This window comes from Aethalodelphis obliquidens, unplaced genomic scaffold, assembly GCF_003676395.1.
Source record: "Aethalodelphis obliquidens isolate GAN/ISIS:26980383/991018 unplaced genomic scaffold, ASM367639v1 scaffold10, whole genome shotgun sequence".
Classification (NCBI taxonomy): domain Eukaryota; kingdom Metazoa; phylum Chordata; class Mammalia; order Artiodactyla; family Delphinidae; genus Aethalodelphis; species Aethalodelphis obliquidens.
This window is the reverse complement of record NW_020837954.1, coordinates 21,703,175-21,728,851: the sequence shown is the minus strand read 5'-3', so window position 1 is coordinate 21,728,851 and position 25,677 is coordinate 21,703,175.

Below are 25,677 nucleotides of genomic sequence, written 5' to 3'. Positions count from 1 at the left end.
TCTCACTGTTGTGGCCTCTCCCGTTGCGGAGCACAGGCTCCGGATGCACAGGCCCAGCGGCCATGGCTCACGGGCCCAGCCGCTCCACGGCATGTGGGATCTTCCTGGACCAGGGCACGAACCCATGTCCCCTGCATCTGCAGGCGGACTCTCAACCACTGTGCCACCAGGGAAGCCCTACAGCAGTTTCTTTATGGCTTGAATTTATAAATCTCTATTAATCAAGGTAGTACAAGATAACTAGAAAATCTCAGTGACTTAACACAACAGAAGTTTATTTCTTGATCATATGAAGTCTAATCAGTAGGAGGGGGTGTGAGCAGTGCTCCACTCAGAGACTTTGACTTCTTTCCTACTATAAAGCTGTCCCCTTTTATATTTTTGGAGTTCTCTAGAGCCAGCAAAATAAGGGTGGGAGGAGAGAGAAGGGAGGTAATCATGAGTCAACCAGGAAATACACTACCTGCTCCCACATTCCAGTGTTCAAAGACCACCTAGATACAGCTAACTGCAAAGTAAGCTGGGCTATTTGTCCATATGTGTGTTCAAAAGAAAATAGAAACTGGATTGATGAACAATTAGCTATTCTCCGCCACCACAGTGTGTATGTAACATGCATTTCTTAACTACTTAAGCTATTTAAAGTCTGACAAGAAGGGGCACTGTGATAAGTTGTGAGCATAGGACTCTCAGTCTAAACAACTTTTCTAAGTCTGTAGAATGAAAAGACAGCCATTATGAGTGTAAAGAAAAACTGTTAAGTGATAAAATTTCAATTCTAAATCCTAACCAGCAAATGGAATAGAAAAAATTTAGCATATTCTTACCTTGTTTTAAATTTCACTCTGAAATAATTTATTACTGTTATTCTAGTAATTGAATGAATACCAATCTATAAAAGTAAAGTAGAGAAAAGTAAAGAAGTAAAGTAAAGTAAAGTAAAGTAAAGTAAAGAAGAAAAGTATCCACTGTTGTACTGTTGGCTTAACTTGTGTTAAATTGATCCAGGCACTTCTTTATGAAACATTTGGTATGTTGGCTAATTTTGGCAAGGAAGAATACCTTGGCATCAGTGACACTAACATTTTCCAACGTCAGATAGAAAGTGTGCCTGCCACCCAGTAAATCAATTTATTCTGCAATGTCACAGTGTGGTTATCCAGTTCCAATTCATGCTGAAAGCTCTTTAATATCATTTCTATTGAAATTCAAACAGTCAACAGCGTCTTAGAGATTTTCTTCTTTGAACAACATGTACTTTGGTAAAATCAAATCTTAAAATTTCTTAAAATTTCCAATTCATGCTGAAAGCTCTTTAATATCATTTCTATTGAAATTCAAACAGTCAACAGTGTCTTAGAGATTTTCTTCTTTGAACAACATGTACTTTGGTAAAATCAAATCTTAAAATTTCTTAAGCCCCAACGCATAAGTTGCACAATGTGGGATTCAAACAACTGATTTCATATACTAGTTCATGTATCTGAAAGGATAATCCTGTGTTTGAAATAAAGATTAAGGACACCTTTACTGGTATGGATGTCAGATAGTATTAGGTGTGGAGGAAAAAATGAGTAAGATTTCATATTTTCAAAACAAAGATGTCAAATCTCCAATATGCCTGACAAAAATTTAGATTTCTTATATGCAATTACAAAAATGGTTTCCTGCTTTCACTTATTAAGGAGCAAGGGGGGGCTATACTTTTTCTCTCACCGCAAACAATTATAGAAGTAAAGAAACATGAAAAAACAGGTTTTGCATATTGGACAACAGTCAGTGTACAACTATGATCCATGAGAGAAGGGAACACATAAGAGAAATACTACCAAGATGAAATATCTTATCCTGATAGGGAGGGAGATGAAATATCTTATTCTGGTAGGGAAGGAGGATCCAAAGAGCCTGGAAGTCTTGATGAGGTGAAGATATAGATCAGAGTTTAGGGAGGCAAAGGAAGCCAGAATTTGCAAGGCAGAGTATGAGACAGGGAACTATACTGAGAAAAAGCATCAGAAATTTGCAAGAGACCCCTTTTGAGTCTTCCATTAAATACTAATCCATACATAAATAGGGGAAAATTCCACGAGGCCAAGAAAATAACAATTGTCAGGAAGCTATAAATTAAACAATTGTCTGAGCTTACAGCCTAGGAACAGTTCAGATATTCACCAAAAAGAGTTACGCTGGATACTTCGGGTAATCAGTAAAAACCCAAGTATATCATGCATTAGGAGAAGGCATGAATTAGACCTAAAGTAAAAGCAATTTTGACCCATCCAAACAAGCTTATCCACAAGTAACTACCTGCAAAACAAAGTTCAACACTCTTTAAAAGAAACAGATAATGTGACCTATAGCCAACCAATAAAAATAGACAGAGACATGACAGAGATGATGGCCAGGAAACTTTGTTAAATGGTTATACCTAAGTTTAAGGAGTATTTGTGTTAGTTCATTTGCTAGAAATGCTTCATATAACTTATCTTTCTCATTTCAGTTTTAATTGGTAATTGGCTCTTATAAAATTTAATATTTTATGTTATAATAAACCAAATTAAATCAGTTTTAATGTTTAAGGTATATACTATAATAAAATATAAAATAAGATTTTATCCAGATACACATCTCAGAAGATAATTAAGTGTGAAAATAATGTTCTTACAAAATCTTTTTTCTTATCAATAGGGTGACACTGGGCTCTGGCATAGGAATCCTGAGTTTCATCTTTCATAATCACAAATTTAAGTCTGATTAGAAAATACATATAAACGTTAATTTCCTCTGAGAAAAAGGCTAAAATTTTTAAGTCATGTGAAAAAATTCTCTTAACAACAAAAAAAATAAAAACAATGTAAAATTCTCCCTACTGTCGTTTAAAAAATATTGACTTTTAAGTTCTGAATGTTTTAAATTTAATTTCAGTTAATTAATAAATTTTGATGGAGGTGATTTTCCATTATTGAAAATGAGTATTGTGGGTAGCAGAACATACTTACTTCAGATAGCTATAGAGTATTGCTACTCATTTATCATTTGAAGAAATGGGTATAAATTAGCTAATAATCCATACAAGTTCTACTATTTACAATAATATACTAGATATCAGTGAACTTATCTAAGGGATTAGTTTCTTAATATCAGCATTTCCATCACTGTTAAGAAGGGTCTTTTAGACAGTGAACTATAATTTCCATATGTAGTCTTGTATCAGTGTAATTATATATGCTGTTTTGACAGTTGGCTTATGTCCATGCATTAATGTTACTAAGTTACTTCATTTTTATAAATGCAAATTTAGGAATAATTGCTCCTAAATAATTATTGCTCCTGATAAATGCATAAACAACCCACTGATGTATTTGCTAAGGCTGATGACTATATTCAGGTTTACTTCTCAACTCATGATGAATTAAAAATACGATACTGAAAAGGAACAGGATCAGTTGAAAAATTATTACTAGGATTTCATGTAAAGTTTTCACTTATCAGAAAAGCACAGAGTACTGGAACATTGCTGTAATTTGTACACAGTAGACGCCATTCATAGACACACACCCTCTCTACGTACTAGGAGAGACACCAGAATCAACTCTTGCTTTACAATTGGATTTCACATTAATTCAAGTATCACTTATCACTTTCCAGATGAAATCAGGTAATTTTATGCCACGTGTAATAGGGTATATAATTTTCTTGAAAGGACTATTTTCAAGAGCTTTATTAACACATTTTTTTCTTAACAACATTTTAAAGTATTATAGGTCAAAATCTATTTCAAAAAGCAACACTCTACCAAAACTATCTAGGTGAAAATGTTTTTAAGCCTTAATAATGGTCTACTTTCCAAGGAACATAACAGCAAGCAGGAGGAGAAAATTTTTAAAACCTTAAACTTTGTTGCAGTAGGATTTAATTTTCACTATTTGTTACTAATAATAAGATCGCATTTGCAGTTGTCCAGGCGTTTTCCAGTTCTAGAGGAATGTGAAAAAAAATCACCAAAAAAAAGTCTTGTGAAAGACTAGACTTTCTTCGTTTACAAGTTGTTTCCTACTTTATGTTGCTGACCTTATTATTTATTGACAAGACCATGATAATAGATAGTAATTTTTTAATAACCTTTTTAGGAAAATATAAATGTTAATCTTATACAAACTTTAATCCTCACCCCTTTTAAAATACTTTATTGATTCACAGTATCACAGAGAGCTGGTATACAATGAAGACAGAAGATATGGATTGGAATAGGGAGAATAACGTCAGGAAGATAATTTATACAAAAGTTTTTAAAGGCTAACTCTAAGGTAGCCGTGGTAAAATTGTAGAGGAAGAGATATGTGAGGCATATGAAGTTTAATTTAGTGGAGAATTCAAACTATAAAGAGAATGGCTGATTAATCACAGAACTGATTTACTTTAGAACTAGATGATACCATGGAGTTCACTTTATCCAACCTCTTACATATTCACAGATGAGAAAAATGAGAAACAACTTAGCTAGAGAAACTTGCACAATATGATTTAGCTCCTTAGAATCAGAAGTGAAGTACTAATGAAGACAAATGGCTGGTGAGAGTTCTAGACCTGGCCTCCTTGGGAATCTCAATATCAAAGTTAAGTTTTTGTTTACTTGAAAATTTACTCACTTGAAAACATATTTTTCAGTTTTATCCATAATGTTTTTAGACAGCACAGAGCATTACAGGAAAAACGCAAGACTAATATGGATTTTTGGTTCCTACTCAGCTATTAGCCAATTGAGTGACCTTAACACAACCTAGTAAGAGTCCATCTTTTTTCATATGAAAAATGAATTTAATGGATTTAAAAGTCCATAAATTACATGGAAGTCTAAAATTCAATGCACATATTTTAAAAAATTGTACAAATAAAAGCATCTGTTATATAAACGCCCACTGTGCACTTTCTTCACAAGAACATAACTTTCCAGAAGGCAGTTTATTTTTTTAATAATCAATGCTCTCCCAAGTGTTAGTACCAGTAAATGATACCTCTGAGATAATGAATTGTATTATGATAAAAATGACCTACAATAGAAAAATCAATATTTGTGTCATAATCTTTACACATAAGTAAATATTTTACTTTCTTTAAAGAAACTAAATTGTTTTACAAAAACAAGTTGCTTTCTGAAAACTAAACAAAAGCAGAATAATCTTCATCTGATAAATGTTAAAATGACATGGCAATGAAGAAATAAAACAAATTTTTATATTTTCTTTATTGCTCAAGGTAAAGTGACAGAGATAATTTCAATCATTATTTTGAAAGTATCAAACTGGCATGCATTTTCCAATATTTGGAGTTTACGACTTTACCATTCCTTGAAAGATTAATATGCAACTGCTATATGAGTCCTATAAAAGCAACCAAAGACAACAACTGCTTAAAGTAAGAAGGAGGAAAACTTAAAACATAGAAATTATTTCCTTTTTCCTGTAGAGTTTGATTCAGTCATATGATATGTACCCTTAGAAGAGGTTAAAAACTCCCTTTGGATATGGTGGAATTGCTTATTCAAAAATGCTAATGATAAAACCTAAGCTATGGCATCCCTTACAGCCAGAAGAAAAATGCCATTTTCTGCATGCAATTTTATTCCTAATATTTTAATAATTTCCAGGAAAACAAACAAACATAAAAGGTGAAAAGGATATGGCAACACATCATCATGTTGACAACAATGGCGTGCATTTTATTTTATTCATTTTTTACTGGAGAAGCTAAATGTCTGTTCTACATCTCCTCCAAAATCATATGAGAAAAAGAATCTGCTTTAAGAAATGGAGGACACATGGTCTAGTGAGAGGCAGTAACCTATGATCTGAGTTTGGTGTTTGGAGCTCAGGCTTTGGTATCAGATGGGCCTACGTTCAAAAACCAGTTCCTTCATTTACTACTGTGTGACTTTAAGGAATTAATTTATCTATAAATATCCTCATGTACAAAATGAGAAAACTGCTGCTGGGAAGACTAAGTGAGATAATGTAGAGAGCTTTGCACAGCATATGTGCTTAATAAGTCCTTGATATTATTATTATTATTAAGAATAATATTGATACAAGTACCCATCCAGTAAGGAAAATCATCTTGAGGCTGGGAAGGCAGGTGCAAATAAGGTTAAAATTTATGCCTTTGTTTAAGGAGTACCATTGTTTCTCTGTTTATTCAGGTATAACTTTCACAAGAGAAACCTAAAATCAAACTGAAAGAATAAAAATAGCTGACCAACTTTGTCATTTTTACATGCAGGAACTATCTGGTATTATCAGAATTTGTATGTGATGGGGGAAATGCCATGATGGGGAAATAAAAAATCCTTTGATCAATACACCATCATTTGAATGTAACATTGATATGTCCAAAAACTTTTTACAAATAGCTTCAGAGGCACTGGACTTAGGCTGTGTCACCACTGCGTGGTTTGCAGCTTGGCAGCAATATTTAAAACTGTAGTCTTTCTGGAAGGCTTGGTGCTAAAAGGAAAGGGCAGGGCTGGTTGTGTGTCAAAATTTAAGGTTCTGTGGCACACAAAGGAACCAGTGACTTGGGAATCTGGGAGGCTGGTTATCTGAGGTGGTATTAGATATGAATAGGGAAGAGGATGTCTGAGGCACATAACAGTTCTAAGATTTGACTGCTCAATAACTGAACACCAATCTCCTTACCCTGGCCTGTATTCAGGGTTCCCTGTAATCCTGGTCTTTGTCTACTTTACTTATATTCCAGCCAACTGAACTAATTTTATTCTCTAAACATGCATCTTTGCTTATGCCCTCTCTGCCGCCAGAAATTGCCTTCTCCCAATGCTGTATGTTCAGATCCTACCTAAGATTGTAGACCTATGATCTTTATTGCTTCCTACTGTCTTTCTCCTTGTCCCCACAGTGACCCAGAACTTATCTGGCAGGAGAAATTTATGCCTTCTTTTAATTCCATGGCATTTCACCTACTTTTCCTGAGGTATTTAACACCTTTTTTTTCTGTTCTCTCCTTGAAGTTCATTTTTGATACAGATAAATTAATCAGTTGATAGACGAGAAAGGAGCAGTGATTCTACTTCAGGAAATCATAAAAGCTCCATGGAGGAGTGGTGTTTTGACCTAGGCCTTGAAGAATGAGTACAATTTGGACTAATGGAAATGAGGGAGAAGCTCGGTTCAGGTTAATGAACAGAGTAAGCAAAGCAAATAGGAAAGGCCAATTGGTTAAAATAACATGGAGTATTGACTGGAAAGCCATGAGATATACACTGAAATAAAAATTTAGGGCTAGATTTTGATTTTAATAACAGCTATATATTTCGTCTAACCTTGGTTGCCCAGTACTCTGCAGACTGTTATCTAGTGTCTCTTTTCTGCTCTCTCAGCATACATTTTCCTGTAGTTCTTCCCGTTTTTGGTCCATCCATGATCCATCTGAGAATGAATGATTTTCTGAAACACAAATCTGATTATACCTTTCTCCTAAATAAAACTGTTTATTCTTTGTTTATAGTTTCATTGTACAATTTAAATCCAAACTCCTAAGCAAGACTTACATTAAAATATTAGTTTATGTATAATTTTCCAGTTTACTCAAAGGAGCACCTGGGGACATCTTCTTGTCAATTCCAGTCACCTTTCAAATCTGGAAGGGATTTCTTCTGATGGGTATCTACATGTCCTTCTTTAATGCACCCCTCAGATTATGTAGTGATTTCCACAGGGCCACGCCCCATATGGGAATATCTTTATTAGCTCAGGTTTCCATTGCCCTTCTGCCTGATCAGGTAGATGGCCAGGCTACTGGCTACTTCCCATGAGTCAGTAAAAACCCAAACCTAGGGGCTTTTACCCCTGTTCAACTCTCATTACTGCTAGGAAAACTGAATGAAGTTCAGCACACCCTGCTGATCTGTTTTTACCTTCTTTGATCAGAGTGGCAGGCTTTCAAAGAGGATCTTGTCCACTCATTTTGGAATAGCCATCCATAAACCAGCTCATTGATGTGCAGTCGGGAGCTGTTCACGGGGCACTGTTCACATGGCAAGCAGTTCCAGCAGCTCCTCAGGCAGCTCCAAAGTCAGTCCTAGTGGAAAAGAGTCTCCCTGCTTGTGAGTACTCTCCTTGCATTCTCCAGGCATAAGGATCCTATATAAATCATTTCCATTTTATTAAACTCTTCCAGCACTGCCATCCGCAGCAGAGTGAAATTCTGACATCAAGGTCACTTTATGCCCTTCAGTCACTGGGGGAGCTTCAATTAATATCCAATAGCAATGTAGTAAATACTCCTCAAATGGAAATTCTCTGGTCCAAAGTACCAGTAGTTGTCACTGGGAGGTGCTCACAGGCTCTACCATGTATCTCTTAGCAATACCATGCTAAGAGTCTCTACCATGTATGCATGTTATTAAACTTTTGTTTGACTTTCTCTTATTGATTTGTCTTACATCAATTTCATTCTTAGACTAACCAGAAGAACCTAGAAGGGTAAAGGAAAATTTCTCCCTTCCGACACTTGGGTAATGGGCATTTTCACAGGTGAACATCCAGTCGTCGATCATCATAAAGCCAATCCCACTTGGCTTGCATAGGAAGCATATCTGCTGCTTCATCTGGGGTGTTTTATTTGGCATTTATAGGGGGATTTGGGAAGTTCCCCTTCTCAGGATAAACATACTTTGCATGGCTTTCATCCAGTCCACCAGGATGCCTGTTCCCTTGGGAATAACCTCCTGTGTTTCTGGATCATGTATAGCCACCTGTGATTGTTCCATAGTGAGCTATGGGTTCTGTATCAACCCAAATATGCTCTTCCACTCTGCAGCATTTAAAACCAAAAACACAGCCCCCCCCACAAGTTATTGCATGTATATTCCAGCCTGATGTTCAAATGAAATATAGGCTTCATGACAGACCCAAAAACTGGCTTTTGAATTGGGTATAACCAAGGTAGCAACTGATAACATTACCACAGTCTGTTCACTGAGTCAATACAGAATATTTGAAAACACATCACTGCTATTTTCCCAGACATTTAAGAGGATTTTCTAAGTGTGAACTAGAAGGATGTTGGACAATGTGCTATTTGCTCTCACTCAAATGGAGTTTAATTGGCCAAACATACCTCCATTGGGATTTTGGAATAGCTACTACCAGAAAATGGTGCATTACTGGTTTTTATAGCTCACTTTAATTCAGTAAACTAGTATCTTCTAAAATTGATGATGGGGATAAAACAATAAATAAAACATGTTCTATGGGAGTTTAAATTTGAGAGAACATAATGTTAGTATAATACAGTAAACAAAAAATGCAGCTAATTTTCTGGTTTAATCAGCTAAAGCATAAAATGGATTTCCATTGAGACTATTAAAATAAGGCTTTTTAAAATTATACTTACACTTTATTTAAAACAATGGACCACTGAAAGAGATAAAGGATATATCTTTAGAAATATCAAGAAAAAAATCAAAATCAAGTAGGCTTTTTGTGTGTGCTTTTTCAAGACTCAGAGCATTACATCTGATTGCTATTTGACTACATTTAGGATTGAGTGAAAGGAAAATCACAATGGAGTCGGTATTGCTAAAAGAGAGTTCTCTAAAATGAAGCCTGGAGGTCATTAAGGAAGTGGGACTTATGCACATCTCAGTCCAGATGCAATCTGAGCCTTCGTCACTAAATAAATCGTGACAGCCTCTCCCTCAAGGGCAAATATTTCCTTTTTGCAACAGAGTCAATTGTTATTCTTGCAAAACGACTTTAACAACCTTCTTGCTTTTGCCTTAGTAAGTCCCTGACTGTTTTTCTTCCCTGGAACACTCTTTCAGTTTTACCCAAATCTGTGTTTCCTGAATTGCAATTCCTAGGACCTCAAATAAAGCTCTTTGTTCTTTGCAGCCTCAATACTAATTATTATTCAACAATTGTAATAATGATCATCATCAGAATAATAGAAAAGGAAACAAAAAAATTTAAAAACTTGGGCTCATGTAGAGAGGTTCACAATTGAGTGTTATAATGTAAGCACTTATTCTGTGTGGACAGCCCATAATATTTTCTTTTTCTCCTAGTCCCAGAGGATTACTATGAATCTCAAATGAAATGTATGGAGGAAAAAAAAAACAAACATTGAATTATTTTTGTTCTTATGGTTGTTCCATGATTCCTGCACTTTCAAGGATTCCTTTAAAATTTATCAGTTACTTTATCCATGCCCATTCTTCCTTGCTCTGCCATGAGCTCAGGGAAGGAACTCTTCTTCAGCCTTAGAAAACGAGCCTTGATTAATCACTAATCATGCTTATCTCACGTCCATTTTTAAAATCATAGGTTGTCTCACTCCCATTGTTAAATCACTGGTTTAGTTATGTTATGTCACATAATTCTGGCCAACAAGCTATTAAGGTAGGACAGTTAGAGAGCTTCTTGTAGGTTTTCCTTGCACTTAAAAGGGATTCAATATAAGACAATTCCTTTCTAACTCTGGACATTGTGATAAGGTGATGTTTGGAATTATGGAAGCCGTCTATGAAGGGGCCAATTGAAGAGGAAAAGTCCATTCACTGTGGCAGGTAGGATGAAATGATAGGCATCACCTGGTTTGACAAAAATCACTGTTCTACTGAATGCTTTAACTGAGCTTCTTCCAGATTCCTTGTTATGAAAAATAATAAATCCCTGTGTCTAAGCCGATTTTAATGAATCTCTGTTGTTTGCAGTTGAAAGCATCCTAAATCATACTGAAGGATAATTTTTCTAATCATTGATAAACTACTCCCAACATCTAGGTCTCTCATCTTTCTAGTTCTGAAATTAACTCTGTATCAGCCTGATTTTTGGATTAACTTTTTTGATTAGTCATGCACTTTATATTTGAGAAAACTTATACAGAATATAACTAAACTGTTTTTATATAGTATGGAAATTCTTTCATGAATATCAGCATTACTATCACTTATAACATCACCTGAGTCATTGCAGAATTATACTCCCTTAATTTTAGAATAGATCTATATTTAAATAAACCATATCTTATCCATGTAGCTATCTGTAGTAACTTAACTTTAGAAATGTGATTGTTAAAATTTGATAATCTACTCCCATCCTTAATAAGACATGCTGTAAGACAAACAAACCCCCCCAAATCCTTTTTTTATATTTAACAAAAGTCCCTTAACTTTAACATGCACTTATTTTTTCTTGTTATAATTTCAGAGTAGGTGCATATCTGACCATCATATTATAAATAGATTTGAATATTGAAAATTATAATTTAATTACTTTTCTGTTTAAATTACTGAGTTATAAGCCAGTACAAAATAAATTATTACTATGATTCCCTGTGTATGATTGGTACTTTAAAAAATTGAGTTCCAAATATGTACAGAATATATCAAAATTCCTATAGAATCAAAAGCTAGGAAATCACTCTCCTGAATGCCTATGTACCCTCAATACACAGATGGCATCACCTCTACTTTATTAAAATATCAACAGAAGAAGGGGGAAATCCTTTTAATTTGGAAATTTTTGCTGTGAAATTTCTGATAAATGGATACTTATAAACTCATTATAATTTGCATTGCTTTGTATTTTATCCCTATATTAAAAATACATCACAAAAGATATTATTCAACAACTGAAAAATATCTCTAAGCAAAAATTCTAATATCACTAGGTCATCAGTACTTTATTATTATTACATTTACTGTAAGGGAACAATTATATTGATCATTATAAAACAATCCAAAAAAAAATCATTGTCTCACAACCAGTTTCATTACAGTTCCTATGGAGAAATGCAATTTTATTTTATTTTTTTATCAATTTATTTATTTATTTTATTTATTTATGTGGCTGTGTTGGGTCTTCACTGCTGCACACGGGCTTTTTCTAGTTGCAGTGAGCGGGGGCTACGCTTCGTCGCGGTGCGTGGGCTTCTCATCGTGGTGGCTTCTCTTGTTGCAGAGCACAGGCTCTAGGCGCACAAGCTTCAGTAGTTGTGGCACGCAGGCTCAGTAGTTGTGGTTCGCAGGCTCTAAAGCACAGGCTCAGTAGTTGTGGCCCACGGGCTTAGTTTCTCCGCGGCATGTGGGATCTTCCCGGACCAGGGCTCGAACCCATGTCCTCTGCAGTGGCAGGTGGATTCTTAACCACTGCGCCACCAGGGAAGTCCGAGAAATGCAATTTTAATTCAGACTTTTAATCAAAATTTATGTTTACTGACTAACCTTACACATTTTTCTACTTTTAATTTACACTTTAAAAACTCAATTTGTCTGAATTAGAGTTTTTTGGGCTAACTATTCAATTACAATTTTTTATTTAATTTGCCACTTTAGAGTTAAAATTTGGAGGATGATTATGCTTTATTATACAGAATATAATATACTATTTCTTAGTAAAAAACTATTTTCTTAATAAAAATCCATGCTCCCATCTTGTTGAATTTTCTTGCAAAAGTAATTTTCTGTCTTTAGTCCCGTATTACTCTCTGATGTGCATAAATGTCTTTATATTTTCAAGGAGAAAATTATTTTCAAAAACCTACATAATTCAAATTTTGTTAAATAGTTTCTCTGCTGCTGAAGTACCAGAGAAGTTACTAAAATTCCCAATCATTATTTTTTTCTAGTACCTTTAAAGTAAATATACTGAAAATGTATTATGATATGGAACTTGCTTTTAGTTTGGTGAGTAAATTAACATTTAGAAAAGAAATACTCAGCAGTAAAAGGCTGAGATGCAAGACTTTGCTTCAAGATAACAATTGTGAGGTTTACGGAGAATTTTTATAGATAAGTTAGACAAAAATTAAGACAGATAGGGAATCATATTTTAGATACGAAATATAATTATTTAGATTTTATATGGGTGACTAAATTCCAGTGAGTATGTTTTTAGTTACAAAATGATTGCAAAGTGGCCTAAAGTGCACCTATTACATAATTGGAATATGTATGGCTGGTGCTACCCAAATGTACAGTCTGTGACTGAGGTCTCTACAAAACCTCTAGGTTAGAAATAAATGAGTGAACTGGGTCTCCTTTCTGTTTTATTTAAATAATTAATGTGATATAAAAAAAAGAGATGTTGTCTATGTCCTGAAAGTTTATTTTTTCAACTTTGATCATATATTGTTCAACCTGTGGCTCTTGGTCCTTGCTTATTTCATTTCCTCCCTGGATAGACCCCTAGGAGATCAGAATTGATCTGAAAGTAGAGGGAATTCCATCAAAATATAAATTCTCCACATTACTGAGGAACCTTGAATAACTGAGAACAATCAAATGGGTTAAACTATCTTGATCTCCCAGGTAATTTGCTGTTCAGATAAAACATAAAACATTAAATTTGTGGTTAAAATAATACATCTTCATTCAAAAGCACTAACTAATGTTTTGGAAGAACATAAAAGCCTCTAAAATTTTTGAGTAGCATGATAACACAGTTAAAATAGGGCCAAATAGAATTCAGTTGTTAATATTGATGAATGGTTTTATAATTTTTCTTTTATTCAAGAGAGGCATTAAGACTAATTCAAATGGCACCTATATTTTTAAAGATAGAATAAATAAATATACTTCCTTGCTAACTTCATGCCAACTGCATCGACTTTAATTATGGTTATAACATCTATTTTCTTTATCTAGAAAACATGTATTTTCTGTATCTGGACACAGTTGAATTTTGAATATCATTTCTCTATTTAAAAATTCTTAATAGTTCTGTGTATGCAAAATGAACTTTGGATACAATTATCCAAATATGTGAAATCTTCCTGACACTTTCTTTCAATTATGTTCATTTACCAGAGACTCATTCTTGGAGGCTTAATCTGGGAACTTCAATTCCACACTTCCCTGTGAGTAGATGTTCATTCATTCAGTAAGTAATTATTGATCTCCTGCTCTGTGCCAGGGGGTGAAATAGGCACTATTATAGTGGGGAAAATAATGCCCTCTGCTCAGAATTACCTCCCAGTCAAAAAGGCATACATGTTAGCAGATAAGTCACAAGAGAATGAAGTAAGTTTTTTGAACAGTAAACAATAAAGTGCACAAGATCTGCCTGGAGGAATCATAGATTCCTTTACTCAAGAGGTAACATTTGATGTGATAGATGTAAAGGAATTTGCCAGGTGGAGAGAGTCAGAGCCTGCTAGATTGAAGAAATAGGATCTTGTAATGACAAAGTGTAGATCCTCTATGGCAGGCTCCAGGCCTCTGTATTTTTGCACAAGATGTGCCTTTCTTCAGCTAACCTGCCTGTCATTTTTCTCCTACTAAAGCCTGCCTCTATGAAATCATTCTTGTGCTGCTACCTCACCCTCCATGACTTCAGCTGCATCATAAAACTTGTTTGATAGCCTTATTACAGCTCTTATCACACTATGCTGTAACTGGTGTTTGGGTATATCCCCACACTGTAATACTTGTCTCTATTACTCAAGCACCTAAGTTAGAGCCTGAGTATAGCAGAAACTCAGTTTCTAGGTGTAAATGGATGAATGAATGAATGATATTAGACCCTAGAGAAAGGAGGGGAAATGCAGTCACCTGGGTAGACACAGGGTAAACTTGTAAGAGAAAGATCTTTCTCTAAAGCAAGCTTGAAAAATTCGGTAACCATTCATTTTAAATAAGAAAGAAAATAGTACCAAAAGTGTCACACACACGGCTTTTTTGTTAATTAGAAGGCATATTCATTGCCTTAATGTAAAAGGGGTAGAAGCTGAGGCAGTTGAATAATGAATGGCAAAGTGAGAACTGCTGAGCAGAAACTCATCTTTCACTCAAGTTGGAAACATCAATTAGCTGTAGAACTATTCTTCGTGGTTGGATATTTTATTCCATTAATGCTTGATAATCAGTTCATTCAAATATGTTAATGAAGCTTATCAAGTTAACAAAATATTTTATAGAGTATATTAGTTATATATTGCATAAATGTTAAACAAAATCTTGTTGTGTTAAAACAACAAACACTCAATCTTCCACAGTTTCTGTGGGGTCAGGAAGAGGGACTGGCCTAGCTGAGTGATCCTGGCTCAGGCTCCCTCATGTTTGGACTGGACAAATGATTTCCAAGATGGCTCACCTACGTGGCTTTGCCAAGAGGCCTCAGGTCCTCACCACCTGTGCCTCTCTCCACAGGCAGACTGAGTATTCTCATGACATGGCAACTCATTACCTCAAAGTGGGCTATGAGAGAGACAGAAAGAGAGAATGAGAGAGACAGTCAGAGACAGAGAGACAGAAAGCAGGAAGCTTCAGTTCCTTTTATGATATGAACTAATACGTCACACACAATCATTTCCACTTTAAAAAAAATTGTTAGAACCAAGTTATTAAATCCAGTTCACACTCAAAAGGGAATTAGCTCCACTTTCGGAAGCAATGTGACAATTTTGTGGGCGTATTTTTAATCACTACATGGAATTATAATGGTGAGCAAAGCAGATAAAGCTTTGCCCTTATAGAGATCATATTCTACTTCAGTAAGGTGAAAAATCAACAAATAAAATCTATAAACAAGATAATTTCAGATTGTTTTAAGTCTTGGGAAAGCAATGAATAGGAGTCTATGTTATTGGGGACCTAGGAGCCAAGAGTATTAAACAGACTGAACCTAAGTCCTCCTAAAGCCAAGTTCCTCTGCAGAGTTTATGATTAACCTCTCTAGCAAAAACGTTATTCCCTTTCTTGTCCAATAGCTGTTCTCCTCTGCTTGGCCCTGCAATAAACCTTTCTCTGCTGTAAACTCCAATGTTTCAGTTTGTTTGGCCTCACCGTGGGTCAGGCACACGAACTTGCATTCGGTAACAAAACTAGTCAGGGGAGACTGCTCTGTGAAGGTTAAGTATGACGAAGAGCTGAGGAGAGAGAGAAGCTATATGAAGAGCCTGTGAAAGAACTTTCCAGGGAGAGGAACCTATCCAAGGAAATAGCAAGGGCCTGTGGCAGAAGTGAGCTAGGTAGTTTGAGGAACAGAACAAAAGCCATACTAAATGGGTAAGTGATTCCAGTTGGAGCAGAAGAGGTAGGAAAAGACAAGATAATACAGATCTTTCTTTGCTGCCCTAGGAAGGGAATCTCGATTTGATTATGCAATGGGAAGACACTGAAGAATCTGTATAGGAGAATAAAATGATTGGCTAATATTTTAAAATCCAAAGTAGGAGTAACAATCATATAAAACTCCATTTAGAATAAAATGAAAATATTTCCACAGAATTACATGCAAAATACAGAGTATGCATCATCTCAGTCTTCCTTCATCTCCATCACAAACAATGACAAGGTGTGTTTTAGCTTGAAGGGTGGTCAAGGAGGATACAATAATACTTGCAAATATACTGAATAATCAAAAAGCATTGGGTGGTTATTTGTCATGCATGCACTTTTAATGTGAATTGTATTTAAATCAAATTGTTCAATAAAACTCTCACATTTATCTTCTTGGATACTGAATCATGTATCTAACTCTGTAACTTTCTAATTTGATATATTATGTTCACATCCAATAAGCATATCTAAAATTATACCAGCCATAACAATTGTCCTCTTCTTACATGTACAGAATTACATACTGAGTCTTAGGAACACTTAAAAACTCACATACCCACATCCTGAAAAATCTCAGAAAGCACTTTCCAAGGACAAATTTGACACCTTTAGAAATATCAAGAGTTATGTGTTAATTCTGGAATTCACAGCTGCATGCAGACGATAAAAGCAAACACATGAAAAAACATTTAAAGTGTAAAAACACAACATACATAAGCAACTTAAAAAAATTATTTTGAAATAGCAATTGAGCCATGGCTCACTATCAACTTGGAAATGCTCTTTCCTTTTTTTCCTTCTTTCTTTTCTTTCTCCTTCTTTCCCTCCCTCCCTTCCTTCTTTCCCTTTTCATCTTCTTCTCTTTTTTTTTTGCTCATTTTCTCACCCTTTCATTCTTTCTTTTGTTGTTTCTTCTCCATCTAATTCCAAAATGCATTTAAGGTGGATTTAAAAAATTCACTTAAAATATTTCAAAAGAAGTAATTTACATACTCAACAAATATTTATTTGGGGCCTATCTTATTCTAGGTATTTTGCTAGTTCATTGGGGCTAATATAGTGAACAGAATCAAATGGATTCCTTATGAACACTGCAGGCTAGAGAGAGAACAAAAGTTAATCTATTTTACATTTGGTAGATTAACTAACTTTTGTTCTCTCTCTAGCCTGTAGTGTTCACAGGGAGATCAGCTCAGTGCTTTGTGACCACCTAGAGGGGTTGGGATGGGGAGGGTGGGAGGGAGACTCAAGAGGGAGGAGATATAGGGATATAGGTATATGTATAGTTGACTCACTTTGTTATAAAGCAGAAACTAACACACCATTGTAAAGCAATTATACTCCAATAAAGATGTTTAAAAAAAAGTTAATCATTCTAATTAATGTCTAATATCACATAGATATAATGGTTCTTAAGGCAAGGTAACTTGTGTGTGAGAGTATGTAAGAAAGGAATCTGACCAGACTCATAGGTTACTGACTTTATTTCAGAAGAAATACTTAAGCTGAAGATTTGTAAAAGAGTAGGATTTAAGTAGGTGAAGAGAGGGCTTCCCTGGTGGCGCAGTGGTTGAGAGTCTGCCTGCTGATGCAGGGGACACGGGTTCGAGCCCCGGTCCAGGAAGATCCCACATGCTGCGGAGTGGCTGGGACTGTGAGCCATGGCCGCTGAGCCTGCGCGTCCAGAGCCTGTGCCCCGCAACGGGAGAGGCCACAACAGTGAGAGGCCCGTGTACCGCAAAAAAAAAAAAAAAAAAAAAAGTAATAAGTAGGTGAAGAGAGATAGGAACAGTATCCTGATCACTGATATAGGCCTTGTGCTGCTGGAGAAGATGAGTAGGGAGTTGAGGGAAGGATTGCAAGGGAGAAACAAAATGCATTTGAGGAATTAAAGAATACTGCAGGCAGATTAGAGAGAAAGATATACCATTTTATGGGACCCTTCTGCAGTGGCTAACACCAAACACAACTTTTGGGATTCTTTTGAGGTTCCTGCCAATATGCTCATCATACTCCTTTATTCAAAAATGCTAAAACAATTTAGAAACGTGCACACAAGTATATTAAACCTTTACTTTGTTGCTAAATGAGCAATTAGAGAATACAGCTTGTATTCTCTGTATTTGACCCAGCTTTCTACTTGTTACAAGTTAAATTGTGCTATCTGAAAAGATCTGCTGAAGTCCTAACCCTGGTACCTGAGAATATGAATCTATTTGGAAATAGGATTATTGCAGATGGAGTTTGTTAAAATGAGGTCATACAGGAGTAGGGTGGGCCCTAATCCAATATGACTGGAATCCTTATTAAAAAAAAAAAAAACAGAGACACAGAGAAGAAAATGCCATATGCAGAAACAGAGACACAGAGATAATATCATGTGACTATAGAGACAAAGATGTAGCTGCAAACCACAGAACTCCAAGGATCAATGACCATTAACAGAAGTTAGAAAGAAGCAAGGAAAAATTCTCCTCTACAGGAGCATCGCTTTGCCAACACCTTGATTCCAGACTTCTAACCTCCAGAACTTTGAGGCAATACATTTCTGTTGTTTTGAGCTACACATATTGTGGTACTTTGTTACAGCAGCCTTGAGAAACTAATATACTACTCTCGCCTATCAAAACCTTTGGATTTATCAGTGAAAAAAAAATGTGGCCTGCCATTTCAGTAAACTAAGGATGTTGTAGCCATCAAGCCATCACATGACAGCCACCCCGAGGGAACACAGTATGGACGCAGAATGCCCACCATCTAGCAGTCAGCCACTGAAGCCACCTGCCCCCGCCACGGTGCACCCTGAGGAGACTCAGGATGAGAAAGCACAGGATACTACTGTCCCCAGATAGCTGAGGTGTATATTAAAGGAACGATTTCAATAAGCCCTGATTTTTGCAACTTCCCATACATAGAAAAGTGCTAAATTCCTTAACTTGAGATATCTGGTTTTCTTCAATTGACAGTAATCTTTTGATGGTCTGACTCCCTGTTCTTTGTTGCAGAAACTCCTACATATCCTGGCTCCTCCCTTACCTCTTCAGAGCAGCCTCTCAGAGTTATCTGAGATGCTGTGTCCCAGGCTTATGTCCTCAGTTTTGTCTGCCAAATAAAACATAATTCTCAACTTTTAGGTTGTTCATTTTTTTCAGTCGACAGATTCCCCTTGAGGGGAGACTTACATTTATTTGTGGGATGAAGAAAGAGTGCAGAAGATATGAAATATGTATTCTCAGTCTCTTTTCCCATCTCTCCAACCAGATAAATATGTCCTTGGTGAAGAGCAGGGAAGGAGATTGAAGGAAGGGTAGAAACCACCTTCTCATCTTCTAAGAGGTTGGAAGTTTCTCTTTCAGGATCTTAGCTAGTAATGAAGAGAGGCTGGAAATAGTTTCCCTTTGGCCTTGTAATCCTGAAGGATTTGGTGTTTTTTTACAGGGCAATTAGAAAAATTTGAAGATTTCTGTGTGTTTCATTTTGCTTTGACAGCAGTTATGGTGCAGAAGCACACAATTAAATTTTAATTTTGAAAAGATTATTAGCCTGCAGTGAGCAGAATGGATTAGACAGGACCCAGAGGGAACATGGATAACTCTCACAGCTTTAAAAAGAGATGCTAGGAACCTGTCCTAAGATGATTTACTGGAAATGAAATAGTTTAAGAGAGATTTAAATGTAAAAACCTTCACAATTTGATGACAGATTGAATATGAGAGTAGGGTGGAGGTGTGAGACATGATAAATTAGTGAGGAAATTTCAGCAAAAGAAGTGTGGTTAAAAACAAGAAAAAACAATAAAAATGGGAAACAGAGTGAGATTAATTACACATACATTGCATGGTCCATGACTTTTGCTAGGTTTGGGCTATATTATTACCTCTGAGGTTTCTAGCAAACTACACAAAGAAGGAACCATGTAATTTTTTATAGGTTAAAGTGAATCATTTGTTTAAGATAAGCATAAAAATTCCTGATACCAAAACCCAAGTGACATTATCCCCATGGTTTTCTATAAAAAGAATGCTTTATATTTCAGTGAATAACATCCTCACCAAAACCTTAGCAATAACTACATCCGCAAGAAGTTTATGCCCAGTTCAAACAAAGGGTAAAATATTCAACTATTTCAAAATGTAAATTTTTTGGTAGTGTTTGTCAGTCCTACGTAAGCGTTTACTCTCTCAGTGAAGTGTTAAGTTACTGTGGGTTGGTGATAGTTCTCACAAGAGAATGGAATATAACTCTCCTGTGTGGTTAAGTGACTCACCAGACAGCTGAGCTGCATGTAACACTGGCATTTGCTTATGAAAACTGTGATGTGTAATGAGAGCATGCACTGAGATGTATAATAAGAACAATGTTTAGATAGAAGGATGTCCTATCACTGCTCAGAGAGTTTCTAAGATAACATCCTTGTCTAGGGGACAGATGCTTACTTAAGTAAAATAAAATTTTTTAAAAAAGGTGATTCTTCCAGACATAAATAAACAGAAAATGATAATGATGGAGGCCCTCTGGTTCTGTGTATGATAAAACTTGTCGCCCAAAAATAAAGGCAACTTTTGAATAAAAGAAAACGAAAGTAATTATCAGGGAAAGTAGCTGACAATGTAGTCACAACTTCCTTGAAAAAGTAAACACTTAGACAAATATGACCAATATTTTTGATAATTTGAATTATTAACCAAATCTAGATCTATAATTATTTTCAAAGAAGAATCTGATTTTCTGGTAAGGAAAATGAGCAACTGAATAATTTGCTGTACATATAGATGACTCCTATTTCATATAGTAATCAGATGAATGGATGTGGTTTGTTTTATTCTAATGTTTACTATAAGTTTACAACATTGTAATATTTATTATAAGTAGACAAATATATTTTCAAAACTACCTGTATAAGAAATCTGAATGTGTCACATAGGTTTCTTTCAGTCGTAACTGAAGACCCAAGTAAAAGTAGGTTAAATAATAGCCCTTTGTTTTTACATAATGAAGTCCAGAGGAAAGGTCATTCCAGGGTAAGTTAATTCAGGGCTCAACGGTGTCCCAGCACTTTCTCATCTTTCTTTCTTGCCATACTCAGCCAGTGATGTCTCACTTTATTAATGCATGATGATTTCCACAATTCCAGGCATCACATGTGAAACAACATCATCTGATGTTGTACTGGGCTTTTTATTTACTTTTCTCATCTATGTCTTTTGTCTAGCAAGGAAAAACTTTCTAAGAAGTAAGATCTCTATCTCATCTCATTGCTTATGATTGTGACACATATCTGTACTTAAACCAATCAATAGCTGGAGTAATAAGACTTTTATGATTGGCTTAGACCATTCATCATTCACTCCAGGGCCTCAAGGTAAGTAAGGGCTATAACCATATCTTCTGAGACTTGACTGCATGTCAGAAGATTACCCAAACGAAATTAATGTCTTCCCAGTGAGGAAGAATAATAGCAGGTGGTGTGCCTATTGGATGGGCAACCAGAGTGGCTGCCACAATAGATGAAAGCATTCATTATAAGAAATGAGACAATGACAGTTGAGGGCTTCATATATGTTTTATTTTGTTTCTGTTGTAGGGAAAAAAATTATCCATGATTGCTGACTTGAAGAGATAGAGGAAGAGACTGAATGCAAAGGAGGGAATAAATGGATTAACTATTATTCTAGGAGAGTAGCCAGGCCTTTGAAAAAACTAAATAAGCTCTTTGGTGATTGCTATTGTTTTGCTGTTGTTTTGCAGTAAGGAGATAGGTTTCTTGCTGGTGGGAGTTCAAACCCTAACATGAAGGGGCAGAATGCACTCTCTGTGTTTCCAGGAGTTGTTAGAAGTTGCCAAAACTCTAAAATGAATCCTGGAAGTTCATGAAAAAGGACATGGTTGGCAGATTTCATTAAAGCTTTATTTCTGAGACGAGATCTTAAGTTCTTCTCCAGGATGTAAAATCCTTAAAGAGAAATGGTCCCAGTCTAACCTGTTTTACATTAAATTATTTATTTTCATAGTAATTCACTCAAAATTAGAGTTACTGCAATAATACAATTTGACTAGCTATGTCCTGGCCTGGTGTAATTATCAATATTTTTGGTTTTTTTTGTTTTCTCTTTTTTTGTTTTGTTTTCTCTTAAATTTTTGTTTTCTCTTAAAATTGTCCTAATTTGGATAATAAATTATATATTCACCTAATCAAAACAAGGAAGATGTTCAGATGCTTGATAACTAAAACCATGACAAATATCCACTATGCTGTCAGTTAAAATTTTAACTTAGGTCAAAACAAACTCTGTACCCTAACAAAAGATCAAACAAGAGTTAAGAGTATCTTGCAGTCTGCCCCACTGGACAGAAGGTAAGTTGAATGTACACCATCAAAATCTTTTTCCTTTGATAATGTCACTTCCTATGGATTAGACCAGGATACTGACCATCAGTGCCTCTCATGGACCACGTCCTTCCTTTTATCTCTTAGAAGTAGAATGTCCTCCAGCATCTTTCATATTCCACTCTCTTGACAATCTCATCAAACTCTGATCTAAAGCTCTAATCTATGGTAATCTGACTTATGTATTGAATAAAATTTCTCTGTTGAGCTTCAACCTGGATAACAACCAAGGGCTATGGAATCTAAATATCCAACTTACTACTGGATATCTCAACCTGGATATCTTTTACTAAATCATTTATTCTAATTGTTAGAAGAATTCAATTTCTTGCAATTGTACCACAGTGGTCCCCATTTTCTTGCTGCCACCATCTTTTAGAATATGGAAACAGTTGTATTTTTCTCCTTCTTTGAAAGATCATTCTGGTGGCAATTTGGAATTTAGATCATTAGGTAGTTACAGTACGATACACCTTTCTTCTTTGAAATAGAAGAGTTACCTGCCAATGGGTCAATAAGGGTAAGAGTTGGTTAGAAGGCTTAAGGAAAGTGGCATGTGTTTGAAAGAACTGGTGACGAGAGTAGGAGAGTGAATTGATCAAAAGCGAGTAAAAGAATTTCAGAGGATAATTGGTGCTATCATTAATTTGTAGTGACAATAAACTACCTATTTTGCAGACACATTTTTGCTAGCAACACTATCCAGCCTGGAGAAGAAGCAATCCGGACAGATCCTGAGATAGATTTAAAGTGAGCTGTTTTCAAGTAAATACGATGAAATCAAGAAGAAGAGACATGCTGAGAGTTAGTGGAGAGGGAATATTAAGTGGTTAATAGTATTGGGCTCTGCAGAAGGGGGCTTGCTCAAAAAGGGGACTAAATGTGAAAATGTGGAGGGATCAAGGGACTTAGGTCCTCTAGAATAAGTTGACAGGGATGAGAAAATTGGACTGAGAGGAGATTGCTGTTGGTTATTGGAATATGGACATGAAAAAATAGAAAAGTAACAGATCTAAGAAAATCTCAGTTTGTCTAAAGAAAAGTAGGAATGTACCACTGAAGATAGTGGGGGTAAACTTTACCACTACTTGTTGTGTTGACAGAACTAAGATTGTTCTTTACCTTTGGTTCTTACTTGGATAGACTTTAGGGTGTACATTTTTCTGTGGGGAGCTATCATCAGGTTTTCAAAGGCTTTGGAAGCCTCAAAAAGTTAAGGCCAAATTAGATTATTAGATAAATCTACATTTAATGAAAATGCTATTTCCATATTCTTTGTGGTTTTCTACATATATGGGCTGTAATTTCCTGCCTGTTACTTATTACCTGCTCTAGCTTATTAGTCCTCCATAATAACGTTCAGAAAGTAATTTTGAGCAGGGTCCAGAACATGTTTGCCTTGCTCTTTTATCTTCAATAGTCAATTTTATTTTTCTAGGAACATGTCACTAGACTTGATAGAGAAAAAAATCAAGTTCCTTTGAAACATTAAATTTAATGGGACACACAATAAGTTTACTTATGTGAGTATACTTAATCATAAACTACCAAAATATATCTTACTGAAAATGGATCTGAATTTTAAAATTACTATTATTCTTTAATTATTTAAATTAATTGCTCAAAAAGTTAATTCTGAAATTTTAGATGTTTACAATACGACGATACAGGAAGAAATAGATTAATTAGAATTTTCCTAGAGATGTATCCTCTTAGTTTGATTCTAGGAACATTAAAGGCATTTCCTTTAAGTCTCAAAAGATGATTTTATTATTACTAATTCACTGGAATAATAGAGGAATATAGAGTTACTTGAAAATACCTGAGATATATCTTACTGTGTATCTTTGCAGATGAAGAAATTTAGGATGAATTTGGATTTTATAAGCTGTTTTATAACGAGAAGGAAATGATTCTCATGAAAGGGAAAGAAGTGACCATTTGTAAGCTAGAAATGAAACATTTAGAAAGCTTACCTTTTGTAATGAAAATGTAATACTAAAATTCACAGTTGATTGATTTTACAAATACCTCAGTGTACGAAAATCCATCAGGAAAATGACAAAATGATAAAAGAAAATGTTGCACAGGGATATTAGTGAAGATTGAAACTTGCGCTAAAAAAGCCATCCTACCACTGGGAACATCATTAGAGCTATTAACCAACCAGTATGCAATGCCAAACCCACATACTTGTAGTGATTGATTAGAAAGTAACTGAATTTATACTTTGTGCACTGGGCCAAAAGAACAGAAATAATATAAACTTGCTGCAAGTTACCAAGTTTTTTTTTTCCTTGTATCAAGGAAGCTTGTACATTTAATGCAATAAAAAGTGAAATATCTTTCCAAAAAAGGTCACCAAGATTTATAAGGAAGAGGAAATAAAGTAAAAAATAAATAGGAATAGGGACCCATGGTATAGAGGAAGGACATGAGCACCTTACACATTTTATTACCTATCACTACCTTCATTATAATACCTAAAATTACTAGTTACCATTTGAAACAGTGTACATACATTAATCATCACCACAACTGCATTTTACAAATAAGGAGGGACTTCACTGGTGGCACAGTGGTTAAGAATCCACCTGCCAATGCAGAGGACATGGGTTCGAGCTCTGGTCCAGGAAGATCCCACATGCCACAGAGCAACTAAGCCTGTGTGCCACAACTACTGCGTTTGCGCTCTAGAGCCCGTGAGCCACAACTACTGAGCCCGTGTGCCTACAGCCCATGCTCCGCAATGAGATGCCACCACAATGAGAAGCCCTCGCACTGCAATGAAGAGTAGCCCCTGCTCTCTGCACCTAGAGAATGCCCGTGCACAGCAACGAAGACACAATGCAGCTAAAAATAAATACATTCATAAAAAAAAAAAAAAGGAATCAGAGGCAAAGAGCAGATAATTAACTCTCCCAATGGCAGATGGTCAGTAAATGAACAAGGATGTGACACCAATCTAATTGCAGGACAGATGTTTTTTACCACTCTACAATGATGGGCCTGATCACTGCCCATACAAAATAGAACCTTATTCTAAAATTACTCTCTCCTAATCTAAGAAATTGAGGAAGAGAGCATGAGTACAAGATGTACATTACTGACAGTTTTTGGGTGGTGTTTTTGTATGATAGCCTTTCAAAGGATATAGAAAAAAGTGTAGAAATACAAAATTTTTTATAAAATATTAAATTCTTGTAAA